General features: G+C 38.4%; 1 protein-coding gene across 2 annotated transcripts in view; it reads left to right on the top strand.

Moving 5' to 3' along the window:
- LOC116727698 (chemokine-like protein TAFA-2) overlaps nucleotides 1-24,783 on the top strand; it is an 87,579-nt gene that overhangs the window by 11,929 nt on the left and 50,867 nt on the right. The window contains exon 1 of one of the 2 annotated variants that reach the window (XM_032575311.1): nucleotides 10,167-10,272. The exons of the other annotated variant lie outside the window; for it this stretch is intronic. The gene's annotated coding sequence lies outside the window, so the exon portion shown is untranslated. Of the gene's footprint in view, nucleotides 1-10,166; nucleotides 10,273-24,783 lie in introns of those variants that run through there. 2 annotated transcript variants of the gene reach the window in all.

Below are 24,783 nucleotides of genomic sequence, written 5' to 3'. Positions count from 1 at the left end.
ATAATAATAATAATAATAATAATAATAATAATAATAATAATAATAATAAATGTTATTTATAATGATAAAGAACTGATTGTTCACGTTCCAAACAACCACTTACCATCCAGGTCCAATCAAGTTGAAAATATCCTTACTCCGGTCACCAGCCAGTTTTCCAGCTCATTTCTAGTTACCAGTGACGCAGACAACATTGAGTACAAAGACTGTTGTAAAATCTCTCACTCACCCTCTCTGTCCTATCTTTCTTTATTAATTTTCCCTTTTTTGTGCTTGGTTGTAGCCCAGGGCCTGTTCTACTGGTTGGCTGTGTTTATCTGTGTATGCCCTTTTATCTTGTAGTCTTTGATTATTTTCTTACAAGTGGAACCACCAGCTATTTTATAGCTGCCTCATTAGGTTGTCAGGCAAGCCCGCAGTGCCTGCAATTATATCTAATTATGCAATTATGAATCCAATATAAAGTGTTATATATACTGTAGTTGGGTATATTTGAGCTCAAACACACGCCGCAGTAATTATTGCAGTTTGATGGGTGGTTTTGTGCAGGGATAATAATACAGATAAAGGAGATGGTGGAGAAATGAACCAACACAGATTGTGTTACTTTTATACTCACATAGCAACAAGTGGAACCTATAAGACTTTCTGCATCATCACTAGCTGTATGGTTTTCAGAGTTGGGCCAAAGTTGTGGGAGATGGTTATTTTTATATTGTGTACATTTTGAACACAATGAAAAAGTCTTTGCATAAACTGATAAAAAAAAAGTTGTCTGTTAATTTCTTTCCCTCTTTCAAGATTTACATGTACCAAACCAAACTCTACAGGAAAGAACTTTATGACACAAAATTTTTTTTTTTGTTTTGTTTTTGTTTTAGAACACTTTGATTTTAAAAAGAATATATTCAGACCTTACCAGTGCAGTTTTTAAAAGCTTTTGTGGCTCTTAGGCCTTTACTCAAAAGTAGCTGAACAGGAACATGTGTATAGAGAGAAGGAGAGGATAGGCAGTAAATGGCCCGGGGCGCGAACCGGGGACAATGGCACTGAGCAGACGTCCAGCCATTGGGCATTTTAGCAATGCTTTCTGGTTCCTTCAGTGTCTGAACAACTTTCACTAACAAATTGTTAGTGTCTTGTCTGTCGCTTTGTCGACATGTATTTGTTCTAGTTGAAACCCAAATGCTGGCAAACAAATGATTTAAGAATAGTTGGGACATTTTCTATTCCAAGCCATACTGACTGCAACTGGCTGCTACTTATAACATAGCTGTCACCTGAATGACAAATATTATGATGTTTTAATATATTTATGTTTTGTATCCTTTATTTAACTCAGTAAAACATGTCTTTAAAATTTAAAATCCATTTAAGAGAGACCTGATGTGGCACTAGGAAAGTGAGGCATGAAACTAGCCCCCCCACATTTTGTTTTTGGTGATGATCACAGCCTAGCGTTAGAATTTATTAGAGTTAACAATGTTTATTAGAGTTAATGTTTATTAGATTTAACAATGTTTTGGTTTCGCCATCGGAGGGCGCTCAGTACCACATACAACAGCGGGTGACGCTCTGGCAGGCTGTAGGAGTCCGCCATTGCAGAGAGGACAGCTTGTTGCAGCGGATGTTGGGAGCGCTACTGTAACCGCTGTATTTTCTTTTTTACAGGTAAGCTGAGTATTAGAATGTATAGCTCGTAACGCCAGTAGCCTCCGACGGGTACGGAATGACACAACAAAGGCGCTTCAGTATAGCTGCATTACTGAGCTAGATATAAAGCAGGAGTTAGCACCAGGCTAAAGTAGCGAGGCTAACGGCTCACGCTTGGCTCGCGCTTATGTGGGCTCGGTGGGTCGGCTTAATAGGGCCGCAACATGTGTTTTAAACTTATGTATGGTTTGAGTTCAGTTGAGTTAATGAAAGTATGTTGGATGTAGATGTACAGTGATGTCAGTAGAGAGCATGTGTATTTGTTGTAGTACCACATACAACAGCGGGTGACGCTCTGGCAGGCTGTAGGAGTCCGCCATTGCAGAGAGGACAGCTTGTTGCAGCGGATGTTGGGAGCGCTACTGTAACCGCTGTATTTTTTTTTTTACAGTTTAAACTGAATAAATATGCTGCACGAGGAGTGACTCGGCCCATCATTTCCTGCTGTGTAACACTGACTACAGGTAGATGTGATTTTTTTTGTTTGTTGCGAAAATAATAAAAAAATATATATATTTGTAATATTAGGGAGAGCATTATTGCAAAGTATTTAGTTGTGGGACTAAACACATAAACACACAGAACCTTTGGATTTTTATTTGTAAAAGATCTAAATGTCTGATTCCTTCTACCTCACAATCGTGTCATATTTTGTTGGTCCACTGCAAAAAAAATTCCTCCAAAAATATATTGTCATGACAAAATGTGAGAGAGCATTAAAACATTTGTAAAGCACTTTATAAGCATGTGTATATCAGAGACGTTCTGTAATGAAGTAAATTTAAGCTTTAGTCATTAATGATTCAGTCTGACGAGAAAGAGGAAACACCTTGTTAAAGGGAGCTGAGGGATACCTCTTCTAATCTCTACAAGTTCAGCCTTCCAGCACAGCTTTTCTGTTTTTCCACCAAACACGTTTTACACCAGCACCTCAAATAGATGAGATAAAAAAAATATATATCTTGTTGGAAGAGGAATATGAGCTACTGTCGGTGATGCTTCAGTGTGTCATGTTCCTCCACAGATGCTATTGAGAAAAGCCAGCAAGGGTGTAGGACAACCTGCGTGTCGGGGTGTGTGTGTGTGTCTCACACACACACGCACACCCGCACACACACACACACACACACTCTCTGTGTGTGAGAGAGAGAGAGATAGGGATGACAGTAATACAAGCACTATCCGACACCCTCCTCCCAGGGATCACATCCTAAAAGCAGCTTCTCTTACTAATCCCATCCTAATGTGTCCAATATTATGAAACTGCCATTAGCTGCAGCACTCTGAGGCCTCATACATTAGGCAAAAATCAATGTTTTGCACATGTGCAAGAAAATACCTGTTCCTTGAGCAGATTTGAAGCATTAATGTTTTAAATATTTAAATAAATAACTGATCTAAATAAAACTACACAATGCTGATTTTATGAACATATTTGAAAGCTTCAGTGCTAGTCAACTGCAGAAGAAGACATTTGGAGGAAACAAAATGATGATATATTACATAAGTTAGAAGCTTAGCTGGACATCAGGGCTGTGGAGTGTGTGCCCAAGGAAAATACATTTTAGTCAATTAACAGAAGGAAGAAAAATACAGCTATTCCACTAAAACACCACAACTTATTTGTGTAATACCAATTCAAAATTATTTTGAACATGGAAAAAGTGAATATCTAACATTTGCACTATAATAAGTAGTACTGCACAATACATTCAATCTCAGCTGTCATATTAGTGTGTGCAGAATCACCATCTCAAAGGATTACTTGGAGGCAGTATTTGGTATGATACAATACTTCAAGTGTAATGCATTCAATCTGTACATACCGATAACATATTTGGCCAGTTGGATGCTCTCTAATAGGGCTTAATCCAAATATTTGGGTTATATTTTAAACTGCTGAGACACTAAGGGTTATGGAGGATGGTGTGGACAGTGCTTCTTGGTTAAGCAAGAAAAGACTCAGAAAAAAAAAGAATCATAGTTCAGATAGCCATGAAAACTTTTAGCAATGGAATCCCAATTACATAGTTGCCTGATGTCGTGCAACACTAATAATAATTAAAATCCTGTTCTTCCTAAGCATTTCTGCTTTATTCAAGTCAAACAGGTTTTAATCGTCTGTCTCTCAGAGTGTAACACAATATTCTTTCAGGCTGAGCCAGTAACTCGGCCAGCTGTGTGCGTGTGTGCGTGTGTATGTGTGGGCTGGACAGAGAAAGACTCTGAATGCACAACAAGAATTCTAATTTTAAAGGCATGAATTACCAAAAGACTGCTTTCAATTTGATTGAACCCAGCTTTATTAGCATTCCCCCTGCCTTTATACGATGAGGCTGTGCCAGCCTTGTGTCCTCTTGATGGCTGCAGCTGTGGCAGTGAAGGGCACAAAGAGGAGCTTCAGTTGTAATGGTGGTGGTCTTAAAACTCTTGTTTTAAAAAGAGAATGGCCACAGAAATGATTCAGATTTTACTTTTTTTTAAAAACATATCTCATATGTTTTTTGATTACATTTTCTTTATGGAGCTAAATTAATAAAGGTGTATGCTCTGGATCTAGTTTACAATTAAGTAGCAAAACATATTTATCCCCTCTCTATGCATGAATCTGTAGGCAGCTTTTTTGCTGCTTTAGCTGGAGCTGAACTGGTTTAACAGCTTTCTCCTTATTTTCCTTACTTGTGGTATCCCCAGAAGTGTTCTTCTGTAGTTGCAGTTCAATGGAGAGGAATGAAATCAGAAAGACTGCTTTTTATTGTCTGGTCAAAATATTTTAACCTTGTCCATGTCTATACCAGATATTTTGTAAAATAAGCCCCTCCCTATGTAAACCAGCAGTTTTTTAAGCAACACTTTCAAAGATGGTAATTTCTCAAAATCTTAGCTTTTAGTATATTTCTGTGGACTTGATAAAATATTAATTTTTGAATAGGAGAAATAATTGCACAGTTCAGCTCAAAATAACACACCACTGGCAAATTTTAAATTATTATCATTCAATCAAGATGTTTTTATTTGACAGTTAAAAAAAGGTATCTCTAAACACTATGAAATTAGGGCTGCACAATATTTAAAAAGCTTGCAATGTGCTATGATATTGGAAAATTCTGTGATAATGACATGACTTGTGATGAAGAAATTATTAGTTGAAATGTCATTTTGCTTCAAAGCAAACAGGCACTGTATCCAACTTCTGGAGAAAATCAAATCAAATCTAATATTTCCATCTTACCCACACATCTTTACTGCATAAAGTTTATGCAGACTGGCATCTCAAGGGCCACTTCTGACATGTTTCATATTTGCCAAAACTGTTGCGACAGTATAGCATTATACAGATAATCTGTGAAAAAAATGGAGCTAGGGCAACACTCCAAGTATGTTTTTGATGAGAGAATAACTTTATAACATGATGTAAAGCTAAAAAAAGTCAATTTTACAAAATACTACTACTTTAAATCTTGATTCAAGGCCGTCTGATGACAGTAGTATATCATGCAGTCTTTCGTTACAACATTCTCCATAAAATCTTATCACCAACGTATTACCTAGCAGCTACACAATTTATGTAGGGAACATCATCCTGGAAGAAAATTAAAGAGTCTTAATTAATGCTATGTACCTGTGGGACTGATCTCACTGTGAGCTGGGGGATTCTTTATTATTGTGATCCTTGAGGTGGAAATTTTCTGCAGAACCTGCATGCTTTCTGAATGCGGTAATGAGGGCCCTACATGTTTTGAGAGTGGTGTTAAAGATCCCTGTGTCAACAACCTGCACTTTAAGGAACTGTCCATCGTTCTGACCAGTTCAACGCACCGAGCAGTGGGAGATCTGTCCGTGGCGCTGCACGACAAATGCTCTGTCATTGACAAGTAACAGAAAACAGGGATAAAGACATTGGTCACTTTAATCCACTTGTCATGCATGACATCAGTTTACCAGATCACAGTTTGTGTCACTGATCTGAACGTGTCAAGCCGCATGACGGAAGAGCGCGCCCCGACGTCCGAGGCTCAGGTTTTAGAGTTCAGTTGTTAAATCGACTGATTTCTTTTGCAGACTCTTAACACTTAGCCGTAATGGAAACATTGTGCTTTCAAGTATCTCCTGACATGGCATGGTCTTTCTTCGCCCCGTGCGTATTTTGGGAAAGAGGAGCAAATACACAGCGACACGGTGTCATGAAAATCCATCAGACAGAGAGTTGTTTGTTTACGCTGAGAAAGAAGAGACAGGAGGGCAGCAGGGCAGTGAAAAAGAAGAAGGACTTTAGAAACAGGCAAAAAAAAGGAGTTTTAAAAGAGAAAGCCTGAGCGATTATTCACACAGGAAAGACTTATGATAAAATATGAATTTCATTTTAGCTTAATTAACTCCCTGTCTTTGGAGATCATTCAAGACCACTTTCCCTACTTTTGTTGAACTTCAATATTAAACAAGTTCAGCTTCATATCATTTTGAATCTGTTAATGATTGCGATTGTGCATATATTTCCAAAAATATGTATTATGTATGCTCATGGACTTGCAAAGTCAATCTTTGTCCTATTAATGGATACTTTCCTTGACTGGATGAAGCTGCAGTAATGTATTTTGGTATCTCTCAAATTAGCCCCAAAATGCTTTTTTATTTATTTTTTCTGGTTTGGAAAGTTTTGCGAGGGAATGAAATGGGAGTTTGGTGACGGGGTGTTTACGAGGTTTCTGTGCAACATGAATGCGAGTGGGTGTGTGTGAGCAGGGTAAGCCTAGGGGTAAGCTTTTAGAGGTCTAAGCAGAAGGGTGTGAGTGAGAAGGAGAAGACAGATTTGAGCAGTTATCTTTCCCTGCAGACCTCCTGTCCAGCCTGCCCACACACACACACGCACACCCACACACCCACACACACACACCCACACAGTGCTTCGTAAACCAATACACACAAATTTGCGATGAGTTTCCTCATCTGTAATATATTTTTTTTCTAGAATGGCTTTCTTATGCACATCCCCAGTCCTGTCTAAATGGACTTATTAAATCCAGCTGTAACAAAATGCCTACGCAGATTGAGTCCGCAGGCTCGCCGGCTGTGTTTGTTGTGCAGTAACAGCAGAATCTCTCCACCATACCTCCTATGGCTCATCAGAAACAAGCCCTGAGCTGTGAGCACACAGAACATTGCTTGGGATTGTGGGGCTGATGCTATTTTTGCAGCCAGCAGAGATGAGGGATGTGCTGGGAGAAATCTTAGAATCCCCCACTGCCCCCTCCATTTCCCCCCACCACTCCCCTCCTTACACCCACCAGACACTTTAATTAGAGTGCTTGCACTTCTTGCTCTCTCACCTGTCTCTTTGTTACAGAAAATAATACATGTTCAGGAGAAGCCGGTAAATGGATAAATGGATTGATAAATTGACTGAAAATACAATTTGTGCAGGCTGTGTTTTTTTTTCTTTTCTTTTCTCAAAGACAATTGAGCAAATAAAATAAATAAAATAAAGCTCTTCCACCTTGTTTGTGAATGTGTATGCATGCGAGCACTCAGCACAGAGTTGATGTCAACAGAACAAATCAATGCAGAGAATATAGTGGCAATTACTACAGCTGCCGGTAAGTGAACCTAGTGGAACAAACTAACTAATGCATGAATAAATAAGCACAGTGAAATGGAGATGTGTGTGTGCGTACCGGGGTGGGCGTGCGCACATGTGCGTGTGTGTGGGGAGACCATTCTGTGGATCGTGGACAGTCCTCCGCGGTGCCAGCCAATTAACGAAGTGTGTAAACCGAGCTCATTAAAGAAACACGGCGTTGGTCACACACACTTTCATAAACATAGTCACACACGAGCACACTGTCAACATCAAACCTGAACCTCTCTGATTTCAGGCACAAACATAGGAAGTGAAAAGTTGTCTTGTCTCCAACAGCACACATCTTAGATGATACAAAATGTCTTCTATTGTGTGTGTGTGTGTGTGTGCGGGGGTGCCCTTTTCTGTGTCCATGTGTATGTGTCCCCCTGAGTCTGTTTGGACAAGCCATAAAAGATTGATTTAGAGTTGTTGCTTTGAAGCAGCTGCCAAGTGCTGCCTCACTAACCCTGTGTGTTGAGAGAACAAAAGCTTTTCGTGGTCCCCACCTACTAAGCATTCCGCCGTCTCCCTCTGTCTGTCTTCCTCTCCCCACGGCTCTGTTCTTCTTGGCTGTTGTTCTTGTCTTACACTCATCTATTTTAATCCGCCTTCTCCGATTGTCTGACTCTGCCCTTCTGTTTTCAAATGTTGGATGAGTGCAGCACAAACACGGGCCTTTCATTTGCTTCACAGTGTGATAATGTTGAGTCAGGACGACGCTGCTCTGCTGGCAGTTGTGCGGAGCGCTGCTGGTGTGCATGTCTGGTAACTTTCACCGCTCAGCGAGAGTGTGGAAAAATAAAATACAATTCTGTTGCTCGGCCTAATACCACTGTGGGATATTATTAGTCACTGTGATAAGTGGCTCGATCTGACTGCAAGGTGTGTGTTATTAGTCTTCAACCGTGTGCTCATCTCTTTCTCCCTGGTTTCTAATCCACACGTCTCACTTAAAGTTCGCTCAATTTACTCTAATTGAAATCTAACTGGATTAAGAGCCATAAAAGTTAATGAAGAAGCTTTATAAAGCTTCAGAATAGGCTTCCAATTATACTGTGAGATGCTAAATTAAACCTATGAATATTCCTATTAATAGTCACAATCCATTTTATTTAATTGCTGTTTTATTTATCTTTCTTGAGTCTTTTTCTGAAGGGAGTTGAGAAAATGAAGTAAAGGAGTCTGTATAGTTCCCAAATTAGAAACATGACCAAATCCATGTGGCACCTATGATAATAGATTTTTAAAATAACATTTTTTTATTTTTAAAGGAAATGTGTAAATTTTCCCCAAGCGTAAGGTACATGAAAGAAAGGCTATGTTATCAAAACTAATTGTAACACTTGATAAGGATGAGCAAAAGAAACGTGGTTTTTTGCTTTGTTTTCATAAGTGACAATGGAACTATTACGTTCTTTTTCTTATTTATATTTTAATTTGATCCGTGTTTTACAGCAGCGTATGTTTAATATTAGACATGGTCTCCAACCTTGTGCCAAGATAATTTTTATTCTACCATCACATCATGCTGAGAAGAGGTGAAATGGAATTTACATAAAGAAAACCATCGCGGCCATGAGTGGCACCTTGTGGACTGCAGATATCTGTAACACCATTGGATGGTATCTGTGCCATCTTGTTGTTTACAGGTTTTTTTCTTTACTCCACCGCCACAAATGTAAACAGAGGGAGCTTGCTAAGCAGTGCTGAATTTTAACCAGTACTCTGGGGATAGTCAAATCATGCTAATATCTTATCAAACATTGCAGGTGGTTCTGGGTGGAATAAACACCTTTGTTCATTGCTAAGCATTATGGAGGACATGTGATCCTGTTTTTTTTCCCTCTCTTCCAAAAACAAGTGGAAACCTTGTTAGGTTGCATGACCTTGTAAATTATTTAAAATACTTAAATAAATAAATTAAAACTCTAGTGATCATTGTCAGAAAACTGAAAAGGGAGACAAATAAAAACTTCAAAACATATATCCAAATTAATGCAGAAATAACTCACTTGACAAAATGAAATCAACCTTAGGTATCTCAGTCCCCATGGAAGTTTATTAATTTTGAATAAAAGGAGTAAAATTGGAAAATTGGGCTTTTTCATTCCCTTTTCAGTGTTCAGTCACGCTACTGTAGTAAAAGATGAATTTACAAGGTTTTAATACATTTTTGCCAGTGGTGTAAATTGTGTTGCATGGGTTATCAGGGCATTCCGTCTGTCTGAAGAAACATTGAGCAGGTATTGATGTGGAAGCATGAAATAGCTTGTATGACTCTTTACAATATGGTTCTCTTTTTCTTATTAGTGGAGGGCAATGAGACAAAATAAAGCCATTTCTGTTTATAACAAATTTTTCTTCACACATTTGAAAGCAGCAAACAAAAATGATCGGATGAATGGCTTTCACTTTGTTTATACAGCTCCATAACAATTGGACTGAAAAGTTGATCCTCACACAACAGGTGGGGAGGTTTGACTGGAATCCTTATAATACTGCTGCAAGGAAATCTAGCATTTGTGCTTCTTTTGAGAGCCTGGCTGTGAGCGTGTAATCAAAGACCCCAGAGCAAATCCCCCCGACCCCTGAGGCAAATATTCATGCATTCACACACACTTTACGCAGCAGTACAGCCTGTGGGTCACCCGCAGTTCCAACTGTATACGCTGAACAAAGCAGAATTGATACAGTAGATAAAGGTTTCGAGCAACTCCCATCCATTCACCTACAATTTGGATCTTCTGCTTGAATCCTTTGCAACGTGACAACAGGAGCTGGCAGATTGTCGGGCTGTGGGGCCTGGTGAGACGCCAGTAGGGACAGGTGGTGGGAATCTGTTGAAGATTAAACCGCTTGGACACCAGCTAACCCGACTCACTGTGACCCTGACAGACATGACAACCCTGGCTTGTGGACCTGCGTGGCAAGTGTCAGGGGTAAGTCGAAGCTTGTCCTCATCTTCCTTTTTCAGGTCACAGATAACTGTGGAGAATTGTCAGGCCAGAGAGTGGCACGGACCACAACGCTGTGCAAAGCCAAAGATAAATCTGAGTCTGAATAAAATGAAGAATAAAGAGATGGCTTGAACTCAATTCTTCTCAAAATATATTTGATAAAGAACCCTAAATACGATTTTTGGCCACCGCCGGTAGGTGTAGCTCCAATTGTGCTCATTATTCATGTTTCATTTTGGATCTTCTTATGACCTCAGGCCACAACTGGCCCTCACTGGCCCATGGACCATATATTTGTCCAAGTCTGTGATGGAAGATAAATAATCATTGGAGGTTCAGTCTATGCTTGTAGATCAAAAGGTCAGATGTTTGATTCGTTGTGAGGGCAGGCTGCCATGAAACTTTTAATGCTACAAAATTGTGTGACCTATAATTAAAGTTATTTTCTTTTATGAATTATTTATGAAAACAATTATGAAAACAACAACTACATCCATCCTCGCCAATGCATTTGTTATTTAAGGGCCGAGATGTTGTGTTTTCTTTATTAGGCTGTCCAAGCAGCTCACGTCACTGCCTGCAGCTGAATCTAAAATGCTGCTGTGAAAAATTCAATTTTGGCTTCTTTGTTTGTTCTGGTGCAAATCTGAAAGGAGACTGCAGTGATGTTTGCTGATAAGAATGTGATTTTTTAAATAACTTTGAAAAGTTATCAGCGCTCAACACACTGTGTTCTTTGGTCAGATTTCCTCAACTTGGAAACCACAAACGGTCACAAATCTTGGAATAATAATGAACAATTAAACTGGTTAAGATGTTATCTGCTAATTTTGGCTCTGTAATAATGTTTTAAGCTAAAAAAAACAAGGCCTTTTTCCCTCTAGTAGATATCAAATTATCTTCAGAAAGCCACATGGAAATTATTTATAGTGAGGGCGACTGTTCCTGGTGAATAAATATCAAAAAAATGTAGCAAAACATGTTAAATGTTGTAACATGAAACTGATTATTTCATAGGAGAGAAAAACCAAAGCAACAAATATTGCAATTTGTTCTGCAGACATTAATTTTAATGTTCATCATTATAATAACCTCACATACTGTATCTGCAATTGTCAGTGCAATAGAATGTGCAGTATTTACAATTATTGCTAATTGCATTGCAATATTCACATTAATTTGAATCTTTTAAAGACTTTTACAGAAGCACGAGGTGGTTGTGTAGCATTTACAACATCAGACGATTTTAATTAAAAAGGGGCACAAATTAGAAATCTTTGCTCCCTGCTGAACCTCCAGCCATGAAGGAAACTGCAGAGAGGTGGTATAACTATTGATTCAACAATGCACCGACTTAACTCGTTCTGGCTCCAGCAGAGTGGGCTAAGACTGCTGGAATGTAGTCTGAAGAAGTGAAATAAAGATTACCCAGAGACTCTGTAGCACCCAGCTAGATCTAAGAAACTAAGCAATGAGTTTATTCCATTTAAATAATCTAATACACAAATGACACTTTGCACCCAGGTGTCTTTTGTAAAAGGTTTAGTCCCACTAAACAAGTGGTAATTGTGCCATAACAGGGGATACTTTTCCACCAATCTAAAAGTTTCCAGAAATAATTTTGTATCTTTTTTAAAACAATATAAACTACAAAGGGAACTATATGAATACCTAAATAACCTAGATAATTATACATTTTTACATTCATTGGGATGTTTCAAGTGTTCTTGACGTAATTTTAGTAACATAAGGATGGATTTTTGGAGATTAATTTTAAAGACAGTTTGCTAATAGTGTGATTTTATCATAGTAGGCAATGTCATTCTTGCCATTCAGATAATGCTTTTTGTGCAGTTTTTGTGCAGGGACTGTATTCTGTGATATGGATGCATAAAGCGTAATGTTATCCCCACATTGCCCTGGCACATTGACAATAACCCTTTGGCCAATGACATTTCTTCCTTTCCTCTCGTTGTTCTCACATTAAACCCAGCCTCATCAATATCTATGAATGTTTGGTGAAGACAGATGACCTGTTGCCTTTTCATAGTGTTTTTCGACCTGATAATTACTCAGCTGTGTGCATGTGCAACTGGTGGCTGTGTTTTACCATTATGTGCTGATATTTGTGCAAATTGGAGCTGGTGTTTTGCTAATTGTAGGACAGTTTTAATATTAGTGTATCAGCAATCATACAAAAACCAAAAAAAACCGCAAGCATTCTCCTTTTGTGCCTGTGCACCGTTGTCTTTTCCTCTTTTCCTTTCTTGCTTGGTTCAGTATGCTGTATCAAATCCGTGCGTGTCACCAGGGAGCTGTAGACCTTTACCTGGTCTAGTCTGGCTGTGTTAAAGGTCAGATATGAGAGGATTTCAGACTCTGGTCTCAGAAGTCAACTCTGCCCACCTCCTACACCCCGGATTAAGAGGCGAGGAGACGAAGGCTGCCAGGAAATCAGGTTGTCAGAAACAGTCTGCATCTCTGTCGGAGGGGAGACTCCGGGTTTGTGTGAGTGAGCGGCGGAAAGGGGAAAGAAAAACGAGATACGTGCATGTGTGCTTGTAATATCAATACCCCACTGATCCTCTTTTCCCCACTGTGGGTCTCTGCACACCTCTGCCTGCCAGATGTGTTTACAAAGAGAGAGGGTATCTCTGGGTGTGTGTGTCTAGGGGTGTGTTTGTGCGCGGAGGCGTGTTTGTGTAGGTGTGACAATCAGGTGTGAGTCTGAGTCTCGTGGTTGCAGTGAGAGATTTATGTGTTGGCAGGACTGATGCTGTTTATTTTGGCAATATGCTATCAGGAGCTGGCTGTGTGAAATCTGTGATGTGTGTGTGTGAGAGAGGGAGAGAAAGAGAGAGAGAGAGTCAGATATGTGTGAGTGCTCTGTAGCACATCTGAGTTGTTGTCGTCCAGAGGACAGCAGTTTGTAATCAGGCTTAATCAGGTGATGTGAATCAATGGGTTAAGTCTGAGTGTGTTATTCTTGAAAAGCTCAGCGGGAATCAGGTTTAATTATGGACCCCACCTTTACAAACACACCCCCACACGCCCACACACAACAGAAAACTTTGGTTTCTACTGCAGGTGCACACAAGCATTTCTATTTTCCTTGTTCTGGTATTTCATATCCCAGTGATTCCTTCATTGTTTTTCAGCTGTTATTTTCATAAAGTAGAGAAAGGCACCCCCCAGCTAACTACAGCTGTTAAGATAGCAAGAAATCAGTGAGGGGCAAATGCAAAACTGTCTCTGCAGGGAGTTTCTGCTATGCAACAATGCACATTTTTATTGAGAAAAAAAATTAATAATGAAATGCTTTTGTTTAAAAGGCCCAAGAAGGGAAGCTTGTATTTTTCCACAGTTCGTTGCACTTTGCATATACAAGTAGAACTACAGTAATACATGTTTGCTTCTTGATATGTCTTTAAGAGACTACAGTAAGCCTATTTCTAAGCAGATGATTTAACTTGAACCAGTAGGAAAAACTCTGGTAATAACAATAATAAGCAATCCATGTGCACAGGTGGTGAAGTAATATAGAATGCAGTTCTCTTTTAACACACCTGACGCACCTGATGTCAAGTCAAAACGCCAACCATAAATTCTGCGTCTTGCATACTCTCTTTCTGATAAGAAAGTTGTGTTACCAGTGTGAAGGAGATGTAAAACGAAATTTGAACAGAAGGTTTCTTAAGTTTACCTAGCAATCCTTCTGCACTTGTTCACACCTCTGGCATATGTGAGTAAAAATCATTAAAATGAATTCATCTGTCATTACAGCTAAATACTGTAATTACAATGTAGGGACACAATTATTTGATTTATTGGCATTTTATCCATAGGGCAACAATTATTGTGTTTGTAACTTTCTACAAGCACCTTTTGCCAGCAGGACATTGCTCAGTGTTCACATATAACAATTTGTACTGTTAAATGTGAATATATAACACAGATAACATTATTGATCTTTGTTAATTTTTTATTTAAAATATTCTGGTATTTTAAAGAGTCCAGGTTGCCATGCACTTAAGCACGGTTCTCAGTGTCTTTGGAAGAATATAAAAGCATGTGCTGCTTTCTCATGCATTCCAAGTTTGCCTAAAGTCACGCCCAAATGGAAACTAAGCAAGTCCAATCTCTGTCTTGTTTCATACACTAAACATATGCACATAAATAATAACTATAGGTCATTATTTTCTATTTAAAATTTTTGTATGGCAGTATGTAGTAATGATAAATTATTTAAGGGTTTTAAGGGTTTTAGCCATCTTTACAAGGTGGGCTAATAAGGCAATGTATATTATGACCAACAAAACAAAGACCTGATTTAAACTTAACATCAGCTACCAGGTTGTGTCATTATCACCTGGGTAGGTTAAGCTCACAACACTGGAAACCAGGAAGGAATAGTTGTCTTTGTATACAGATTGTTATACGTTTTTTTTTTGGAAAAGTCGGTTCAAGTTTACTTGCAAAGCACTTTTCAGTAACAAGATGATTTAAATTGCTTGATAGAAATAAAGCTTTAAAAACAGTACATTGTATTGGCATAATAACCAAAAATAGGGAAAAATCAGCCTAGAAAATCCTAATTAATATTATAATTAGAAGAGTCACACAATGCTAAACACATTTGTTCCAGAACACAAACCAAATGCTCCTTCTCTATGTTTGGTTCTTGCTTATTGTAGATAAAGAAGCCCTGGGTGGTATGGAAGGTCTACAACAATAACAGGGCTTTAATGAATTTTGGGACGAAGCCATTAATTGATTTATAAACTAACAAAAGTCTATTCTTTGAGCTACAAGGCGTCGAGTGTAAGAGCTATAGAACTGAGGTGATGTGCTTTATTTTCTTAGTAAAAATGTGAGCAGTAGTATGCTGGATCAACTTCAGTTGTCTCAATATATAGTCTTAAATCATTCTCTAAATTAGTCCATGAGAATTTTAGAGGATTATTAAAAGACATATTTGTAGAGCAGTGGCTTTGAGTGGCATGAAAAGGAATAGCATAAATATGTCTTGGATCAGGGAGCTGATCCAAGACACAGATTTCATATCATGTGTGATGTTTGGGAATTATAGTTTTATTTGTGTACCTAATTTGCAGATTCAGAGGTGAAAACAGAGTCACTCATAGGAAGCGTCAGACTGGTTTGTGCCAATCTTCTCACAGACTAAAAACTGCCAGAGATCACAGCAAAGGCAGCAGTAATTAAAGCATTATCAGGTTTGAGCATACAATTATGACTCATAGGGGAAGCTAATATTTGTCAAATAAGGCTTTATTTGGAATTGGCTTCTGGTAGATTTTGAGGAAAAAAATGCAAATGTCAGAATGTAATGATTTTTCTCTCAAACGGAGCTAAATACCAGGACGTAATAAGTCACATTTTTAAATGATTTTTTTTTTTAACTGAATGATTTCTGGACATTTCTTTCCTGCAGGTTTTTCCACCTTGAAACTATTTCTTTTTTTTTTACAGCACAACTAGGAAAAAAAAAAGTGTGGACTTTGTTCAAGCGCTTTTTATGATTATTCTTTTCTCTAAGATTGTGTCCTAATTGAGATTATAGTCCTCGTCATAATCAATGGCAAAGGGTTGCTTTTTGCTTTGTAAATTACTATCAAATGTTACTCACACATTATTGTGAGGAGAGTTGATGTGTTTTATTTATAGATGTGCTTTCTGATCTGCTCAGCATTAATAAATGCAGCTGACGTCTTGTTTGAATCTGCAGTTTGAGTTGATTTCTTTTCTCTGTTTGACTTATCTGCATTGCACTTTTATTTCATTACATTTCTGCTGGCGTATTTTGAAGAAAGACACTTGACTTTGCACATTTCTTAAATCACATTCTTCTGTGTCTGTGTTTAGTGTCTAAACTTGTCAACTTGTGCGGGGTGTGCTTGTGCGTGTGTGTATATGAGTGAAATACGTCAAATGTCTAATCCCAGGAGAAGAGAAGCTGTCACAGGAACGCAGGAGAACGGTAATAGATAGGGGTAGAAGGATCTGTTAAAGGTATATAGAGAGAAAAGGAAACATATGGGGGGGGGGGGGGGGGAATCCCTAAGGAGAAAGCAGTCTGTTCATTAGTAGTGTAGGAATGTTTGTGTGTTTGTATCAAGCCTGAATACTGCTGCTGCTGCTGCTGCTGCGTGTGGGTTACTAACTAGGACACATCTCCCAGAATGAAGCAAAGCCAGATTCAGAACAAGATTTCAGTCCTCAAAGTGTTTCCTTCATCACTTTTTTTCTTCTTCTTATTTGATGCATTCTCCAGCATGAACATCATCATCACTATTAAACAAGTTCAGCACAGCTTCAGCCAAGAGTACACAGAATATAAATTTATTTATATATATATATGTTAACTTTGCGCGCTGCTCCACTGGCCTGTCAATTAGCCTGTTTCTCAATAAAAGGCTGGTAGGAGTGTTTCCATCTCAGGGGTGAAACCGCAAGCTGAAAGAGGGGAACTCAAGCCGGACCTGGCAGCCATTTGCTTCCCCCCAAAACCCCACCACCACCACCTATCCTCAAAATGTCGACCTTTTTGCTTCCTCCACTGAATATTGCATGTCTTTCACTCCCCAGCGCTTTGTGTTGTGTTTGCAACAGCATTTTTTAGACTTTGTTTTCAATTTTTCTAAGACAGCCATTGTTTTATCCATCCCCAGGCAGACTTTTTTTCTCTGCTGGCTACAAGCAGGACTACTAAGGCAGACATACTTACCTCAGATTGTTCCAAATTGCATTCGTGTTCTTGGGTATTCACACTTCGGTGTTGTGCTGCCGACTGAATTAGATCGGAGGAAGGGAGTCGCCATCAGAGGGACATCTCTGAGTGTGTGGGTGTGTGTCTGTGTGTGAGTGAATGTCCCTGATAGCGTGAGGGAGGGATGTGTTCTATTAGACCAGACCAGTTTTCTGTGATCACAGCTCTGATAAGAATTGTGGGAAACCACAGTCACAACAAGCCACCCTGGAATACCAAGTAGACACACACACACATCGTCTGAGTGGATCCGTCTTTCTTCCTGGCAGACATACACTCTCACAAACACAGAAGATAAAAAATAAAAAGACATGACAACGCTTTCACGCATGTAGAAGATATGTAGTGATGCCCAGCCTCCTTTTAGATGTAGCCCAGAATTTGACTTGTGAATCTTAACTTTATTTCTTTCAGTATAAAACACATCCTTGGCAACAGACAGTGTGTTGTTTTTGTAGGCATGCAGAGCAGTAGCCCATGCATTATGAATGATTTAGTCAGCTTACAGTGATGGTGCTGGAACATCTGCTTCGATTAGCAGGATGTTGCAAACTTAAATCGCTCTCAGACGGAGGCATGGGAATGGTTTAACTCAAAAGGTGTTATTACCACAACTGTCACACATGTTACAATTCTGCAGCTTTTAAAACATATTACAATGCAAAATGGAGGACTCATTGGGACAAATATAGAGCATTAGGTCATAAAAGCATCATTCCGCTTACATTGATTTTAAACCAGTCTAATGTTTTAAAAATACAATGTGGGGAGGTCTGGCATGATCTAGAGAAATTAAACTAAAAAACAGGCCAATTTTTTCCGCATATTTATTTAAAAAGCCATAAGTGTGGAGAGAAATCAGCTTGTGACCAGGATCTGATGCTCTTCATGCTCTTCTCGGCGTCTTACTGGTTGGAAACCCCAAAGACCAATAACTTCAGTGATAAAACCCTTTGAAGTTGTTGCTGAGTAAAGAAAACTCAAAGCTCTGCAAAGTTGCTCACACATTGATGTATCAGGAACAAACAGTTTATGGAGCAATCAAAGAGGAAACTGATTTTTCAGTTTAAAAAACAAAGTCAGACTTTCACCAGACAACGGGATGCCTCAACACATTACAGCGAGGTTGCTCTTTTTGCTTGGAAAATGCCGAACCAAAGGAGCTTCAGTTTGTAACTCCATTTGTTTACTGTAAGCATTGGGATCAAAACATTTTGTCAAATATACTAGAAAGATTATAAAGACTTAAAGGTGCTTCATTTTCACTTTAAGCATCCATTCGTTATTTTCCAATTTACTTTGATTTTGCATTAGCCTCTGCTAACACTTGTTAGCCTTACCTAATACAGTAAACAGAAGACCCTCTGTTTGTTTTAACAGAGATCTCCTGGATAACAGGACATGAAATCTCTCAATTGTCTCAATCAGCCTTCAAGATCTTGACTTCTTGTGTTTAGTTATAGATTGAAGTTCACTATAGCTTAAAAGCACAATCAGCCCAGAATGCATTGCTTAGGTGAAAACTATAATAAAGACATACAATTTTTGCAATCATGTTTTAGGTCAATAGGAAATTCAAACATATTTAGGCCACTATCTAAACTGTTATGAGTTAACCTATCAGAGGCGAACAAATCTGCTGTTTCATTATCTGGGGTTTCTCTAATTACTATATTTTTAATTTGAAGAAAGTAAGAAAAATTAGCTAATTGTTATCCAACATTGTTTTAGTATTTGAGAAATATAACTGGTTTGGTAACCTGCAGACAACAACCCTGTCTGATTTAATGTAAGAGAAACTGGGAGAAGGATGGTTATGTGTTGAAACACTGTTTGACCAGATGCCAAAATGCCAATTAAAATAAATTTTACCAAAACAATTATTGCATCTGGTCAAAAACACATGCAATAATAAAATTTTTAAAAGTGACACGAAACAATTAATTTTTTTGTTTGTTTCTTTGACCATCTGCCTGCACTGCTTTCTTTCCATCCCAGCTGCTGATCTGCCTGGCCATGCAGCTCTGGCTCTCCATTATCATGACGGATGAAACAAAGTGTAAAAAAAAAGTCAATAGCTCATACAGATCTGCTGGCAATAAGTTGTGATAGGAGGTTTTTTTTGCCAGTCCCCACATCTGCCAAAGATACTGGCAACATTAAAGAGGTTCCTGCTGAGTGAAATTTGTTGCGACAGGATGGATTTCTGTTTGAAGTTTCCATACTGTATAGAAATACAACTCTACTTGGATCAAAAAACAAGCGCTTGTGGTGGGTTAAGTTTTCAAAACTGCGTTACATGCTCATTTTAAATTGTGCTACTTTGAGGTACAATAAAAGTGTGATGGGGCTTTTAATGCATGTGTGTGTAACCGGAGTCCATCTGTTGTTAGGGTTGCTGATATGGCAACTGCATCTACGGGGAGCTGAGTTGCACATTACAAGAAGAACACACACACACACCCCTACACACACACATAAAACCTGCACATTATTATCAGCTAACGCTTCAGTAACACTACAATTACAGCAAATGATTGTAGAACCACTCATCACAGATCCTCTTTTTCATCTCATCTGACCTCTAACAATATCAGCCTTAGACTGAGGGGTGAGTACAGAAGACAAAGTGACAAATGCAGTAGAAAAGCGGTGAGCCAGGATGGGCGCATTCAGGTAAACAATCAACAAAATAATAGACTGCAGTAAAATAGGGTAGATAGTGAATGGGAAATGATTTACCGATCAGTGGGGTGCGTCGTTATGTGTCTGAATTCATTCATTTATGTGTGTGTGTGTCTGGGCAGTTTGCCATCCACCACAGTTTCATATGTTGACCTTATCTGCAGCTTCCTGCCGCATTATTACCATGAGTTATACACCATTACTTATCTCCTGCGATCTACAGCTGCCGGCTGTAAAATGCATACTATGTTTGTACACAAAACCACACACACACACATGCACACATTCAAGGAACATGCGCACAGACAACACACCTAATTCTGGCAACCTGCATGAAAACAGCATGCATAAGTTATATGCACCAGACTGTGAGGAGAAACAGAGTGCAAGGAGTTGTACGTGGAGGAGAGACAAAGTTATATAAAGTGTGAGAGGAGCAGACATGAGCAGAGGAAAACATTAATGGAGTTGACAGCAGGTCGTTCTGTTAGTGCAACTTCAGTCAGTGCTTCTCTTTAAATCTGTCTCAGAATGAGGATGAAGTGGATTTGACACTGAAGTTTAACCAATTTTTTTTTGCACCACCCACTATAAATCATGACGAATCTATGTGTCATTTTCTAAACATATAATCCTTGCTGCTGTCAAGTCTTAACTAGTGAGCAAGCTACTTCTAACAAAATAAGTGCGTAATTTAGCACTTGTGAAAAAACAACACTTATTTTCAGAGACACAATTGAAAGTGAAGCTAAAACACGTCAAAGCAGCTGAGAAGGTTTAATGGATCTACTTTCAACAGTGCTTTTACTTCCCTTACCCCAGATCAGGTCGCAGGAGTACCCGCTCCAAAAGGAAAGTCTAGACATCCTTCTCTAAAACAAAACTCTTAAGGCCATTCTGGTGAATCCCGAGGCTTTCCCAGGACGAAAGGGATGCATGGTGCCAAAGATAACCTGAGCAAATAGATTATATTACAGGATTCACTTGTCCTGTGTAAAAAGACTAGACAAAGTGGTTGGGACCACTTTAAGAAAAAGTCTTCTGCTCTAGCGGTGTTGTACCAGACCATCATGAACCAGTAAAGAAGCTTGTCAACCACAAACAAGAGCCTTGGCACCTTGAAAGTCTTCCCTAGTTAGATTTTAAACCATTTTATCAAAAATATTTATCTGTGTATTGTTTACCAATCCTGCTCCTGTATTGAATGTGTTTTCAGTTAAGAAAATCATTCACAATTAAATATTTGTTTCTGCTGACCTCATATGATAAATTACTACCTTTGTAACAATGCTTTCTCATTTTTTTTATTTAACTCAAAGTCATTTTTCATGCACTCCTCACCTCTTTATTTACCAAATTTGTATATTAAAGATTCCCGTTTAATTTGAATTTGGCTGTTTGACAAGCATAGCTGCCATGTTCTACATATTTCGGGGACTTCTGTTAGAACAAATTTTAAATAGTGCTGTGTAGTCCTGTGTGTACCGGCTGAGCCTGATACACATTGGCCTACAGGGACCACCCAAGCAGATGCTTCATTTACAAAATTATGCATGTAGGGCATAGAAATAGGTCTGAACTGGAGGAGATTATAGTTACAGAATGAGACCAGAGAGGACTGCAGCCTTCAGTGAGGCGACTCAATTTCGTTCACGAATTATTTTTTTGTTAGTGAGAGAGTGATGTGGAAAGAAAGAAATATAAGATATGCCAGTACCCATTTCTGTTAATCTGATTCATTTTTTTCTGCTTAGGTATTCAGGACAGTAACAGAGTTGTGAGGGTGTAGCTTGGGCACTATTTATTACTACCTTGCTTTTACCAGCTCGCATCACCAATCAACCTGATATTTTCTTTGATTTTTTTCTTATCTAGTCCCAAAAAAGACATTCCAAATTATTTTTTGCAGTCCATTAACCTCATTGATCACTGATCTTCTTTTCTAATAACCAGTGCTTGAAATCCATCAATGAGACACATTAATAAATGGAATTTTAAATATTTTAACCAAGAACCTTATCAAAAAGATGCAGCTTGAAACTTTGTAAACAACTTAGAAAAGAGCAAAGTACAGACAAACTGTGCTTAATTCCACTAACATGACTAAATTTAACCAGTTAGTTTCCACCCTTGCTTACTGTTCGAACCTGTTCTTGATTTTAATTTGAATTGACAAAGTCTAAACACTTTGGAGTGCTAAGACGGTGTATCCCAGCTCTTCCCCAGTGACGAGGCAACACAGAGACAAACTAAAAAAACCAACCACGAGAAAAGAAGTTACAGATATCTGTCATTCAAGCAAAGAAACTGAATTCAGCAAAGATTCATTTGTATACTACATCAGTCAATTTTCTTGTCGGTTACTTAAACTGCAGCCTGGTTGCCATAGCAAAGGAGAAACAATCTATTGTATCTATTAGGTACAATTTCCCCCTTGGTGGTTGTGAGTATAAATGGTTAACTTCACCAATATCCTGTAATTAAAGATTTATTAAATACAGCCATTTTTTTAAAAAAGTGATGAAGTATGAAACACAGGGGATGCAACTGAAAATGAGTACAGAGAGTTGAAAATACACAGGGTGCAACAATTACCCCATGAAGGAAATCTTTCAAGGTGTTCCAGAAAAATCGGCTTTCTAAGAATGGGACTGAAGAACATCCTGAGAGCATAATGCTCATGACTGTCACTTGGCTCAAAGGCTTGAAAACCTCTACTGAAATCAAACTGATGAAGTCATTTTATCCACTTGGATTACTTTTATTATAGTAATAGTATAAACTTTTACTATAAAAGTATATATATATATATATATATATATATATATATATATATGTTGGTGTGTGTGTGTGTGTCGGTGTTCTCTTATTCCAGATGCTTCACTTCTCTCTTCAACAGCACCAAGGGTCATTTGCATTTTCCTTTAATATATTTCTTCAATTCCAAAGCTTTAAAGATTCCTTTGTGCATTTGTTTACTTCAAAGATTTTTTTTTCTCCCCGTCATTGCTCAAGAACCTTGAAAAAAATTAAAGCGTAGTCAAAAGTGGAATAGATGCATATGAAAAAAAAAAAGCCATGTGCCGTGTATTCTACAGAGAGAGGGACTTTGATGTTATTTTCACAGAATTAAGTCAGCCTACAGCTATGGTGTAACTCATGGTCATAGGTGAGGCCATTTTTTTTCTCCTCCTTTATTGTTGGATGTTGTTGGACTCGCTGGTGAGGGAAAGGCTCGGACAGCTCTATTGCGTTTACCACCTGGATTTGCACAGTCAGCAGACGTGCTGCAGCAGCCACTTGCTTCGACGTGCGTGCACAGCCTTTGAGCATGTTTGACCCGAGGATGTTTTAGGGGTAGCGGTGTCGTGTGTACACAAATGATTGGTGGTGACATCAGGATTGTACCTTCCGGTGCAGTGAGTACTTCAGGCCAGCACAGCGATCGGTAGGCACAGATGGGGGCAAGAGAAGGAGAGAGCGGCGAGATGAATGGAGTGTGACACCCTTGGGTCGAAACAAGCTTCGGGGATGTGTTGGGAACACACTTGAAGCGGCAGCAGCAAAAGCTGATTTGAAAGATGGGAATGTCAAGACAGTGATGAGCACTCAGCTCAGGCCATGGAATATTGTTAACTAGTAAGAGACGGATAAAAGGTTGAGGAATAGTAAGGGTAAATGGCCAAAAGCTTCCAACTCCACATTTTTTTCTTGTCTTCTTTTGATCTCTTTTTTTCTCAAGCTTGAATGCACGCACACACACACACACACACACCCACACACACGAGCACGCCTACGAACCCATACCCACCCACCCACCATGTTATTGCTGAGTTACCACAATTCTAGTTAAATTGGAGGCTTAATTTGAAGCCACTGGCTTTTTCTACAGGTCACATTGAGTCAATTTATCCGCAAAAGCCAAACTGTGGGTTTGATTAATGAAACACATGGACATGCTTCTGGCAGGATCAGAGAAGTCTAATCAAGCGAAATCTCTCGAGGTCGCAATTAGGTTTGGAGAGTCCTTGGAGTCCTAACTCTGTCTCCCAAACAAGCCTGTTCATTAATTTGGAAGAATGCAGAGATTTGTCAGACAAATAGTTTTCTTTCCACTTTCACGTCGAGATACGAACATGCTCGTCATTCATGGGTTTGTAAAACTCACTATGTAGTTTCAAGGATATATACAAGAAGATACATAATAATATTTATGTTCATAAGATTGAGGCTTTACCAGTAATATTGTGAAAACAAATATTATTGTGGTCCCCACAAAAAGATCATAAAAGACTATATACATCCAATTTGGCCAAGTTGTGTATTTTGACTTAAAAAAAAAATTATATATATATTTTTTCCTCAAATATTACATACTTGAAGAAGAAAAAAAATTCTTTATGCCATTGATAAAGTACATTCTTTGACTACACTACCATTCAATGAGACCTGTTTTTATTTAGAAATTGTAATGTTTTTCTTTAAAAAAAAATTAGAAATTTTAGTAGTTAGTTTCAGTCTAGTACTGAAGTTAAAGCTGTTTTTCATAAAACAAATTAGAAAAACCATGTTATTAGATAGTACTTCTCTTTGTGTTCAAATAAATGAACATTTATCAGAATCAGTTTTCTGGTCAGTTTTGACATTTCCAGACTTGGATGATTACTGAGCTCAGAATAAGTTGCTGTTAAACATCATATTGGGTAATGTTCTCTACAGTTTTTAATCTATTTTAAAATCCTCATTTTGACTTTTAAAACAACACTACCTAGAATCTTTTATCTTATCTTGCTGATATTATGATTTATAAAGTACGTACCTAGCTTCTCCTGTGGCTTCAAATCTGCCATGTAAATACGAATGGAATGGTCTGGATATTATCAATATTGCGAGGACTGACATCAATAATAACAAGTTGATAATAGTACAAATTTATTTATTTTTGTCACGAAAGCGACTTTTGATTGTTTAGCAGATGCGGTTGGTTCACGAATAAACTGAGGGGTATAAAACAAACCTTT

This window comes from Xiphophorus hellerii, chromosome 1 (genome assembly GCF_003331165.1).
Source record: "Xiphophorus hellerii strain 12219 chromosome 1, Xiphophorus_hellerii-4.1, whole genome shotgun sequence".
NCBI lineage: Eukaryota > Metazoa > Chordata > Actinopteri > Cyprinodontiformes > Poeciliidae > Xiphophorus > Xiphophorus hellerii.
The sequence above is the reverse complement of the archived record's forward strand: the minus strand, read 5'-3'. Positions and strand labels throughout refer to the sequence as shown.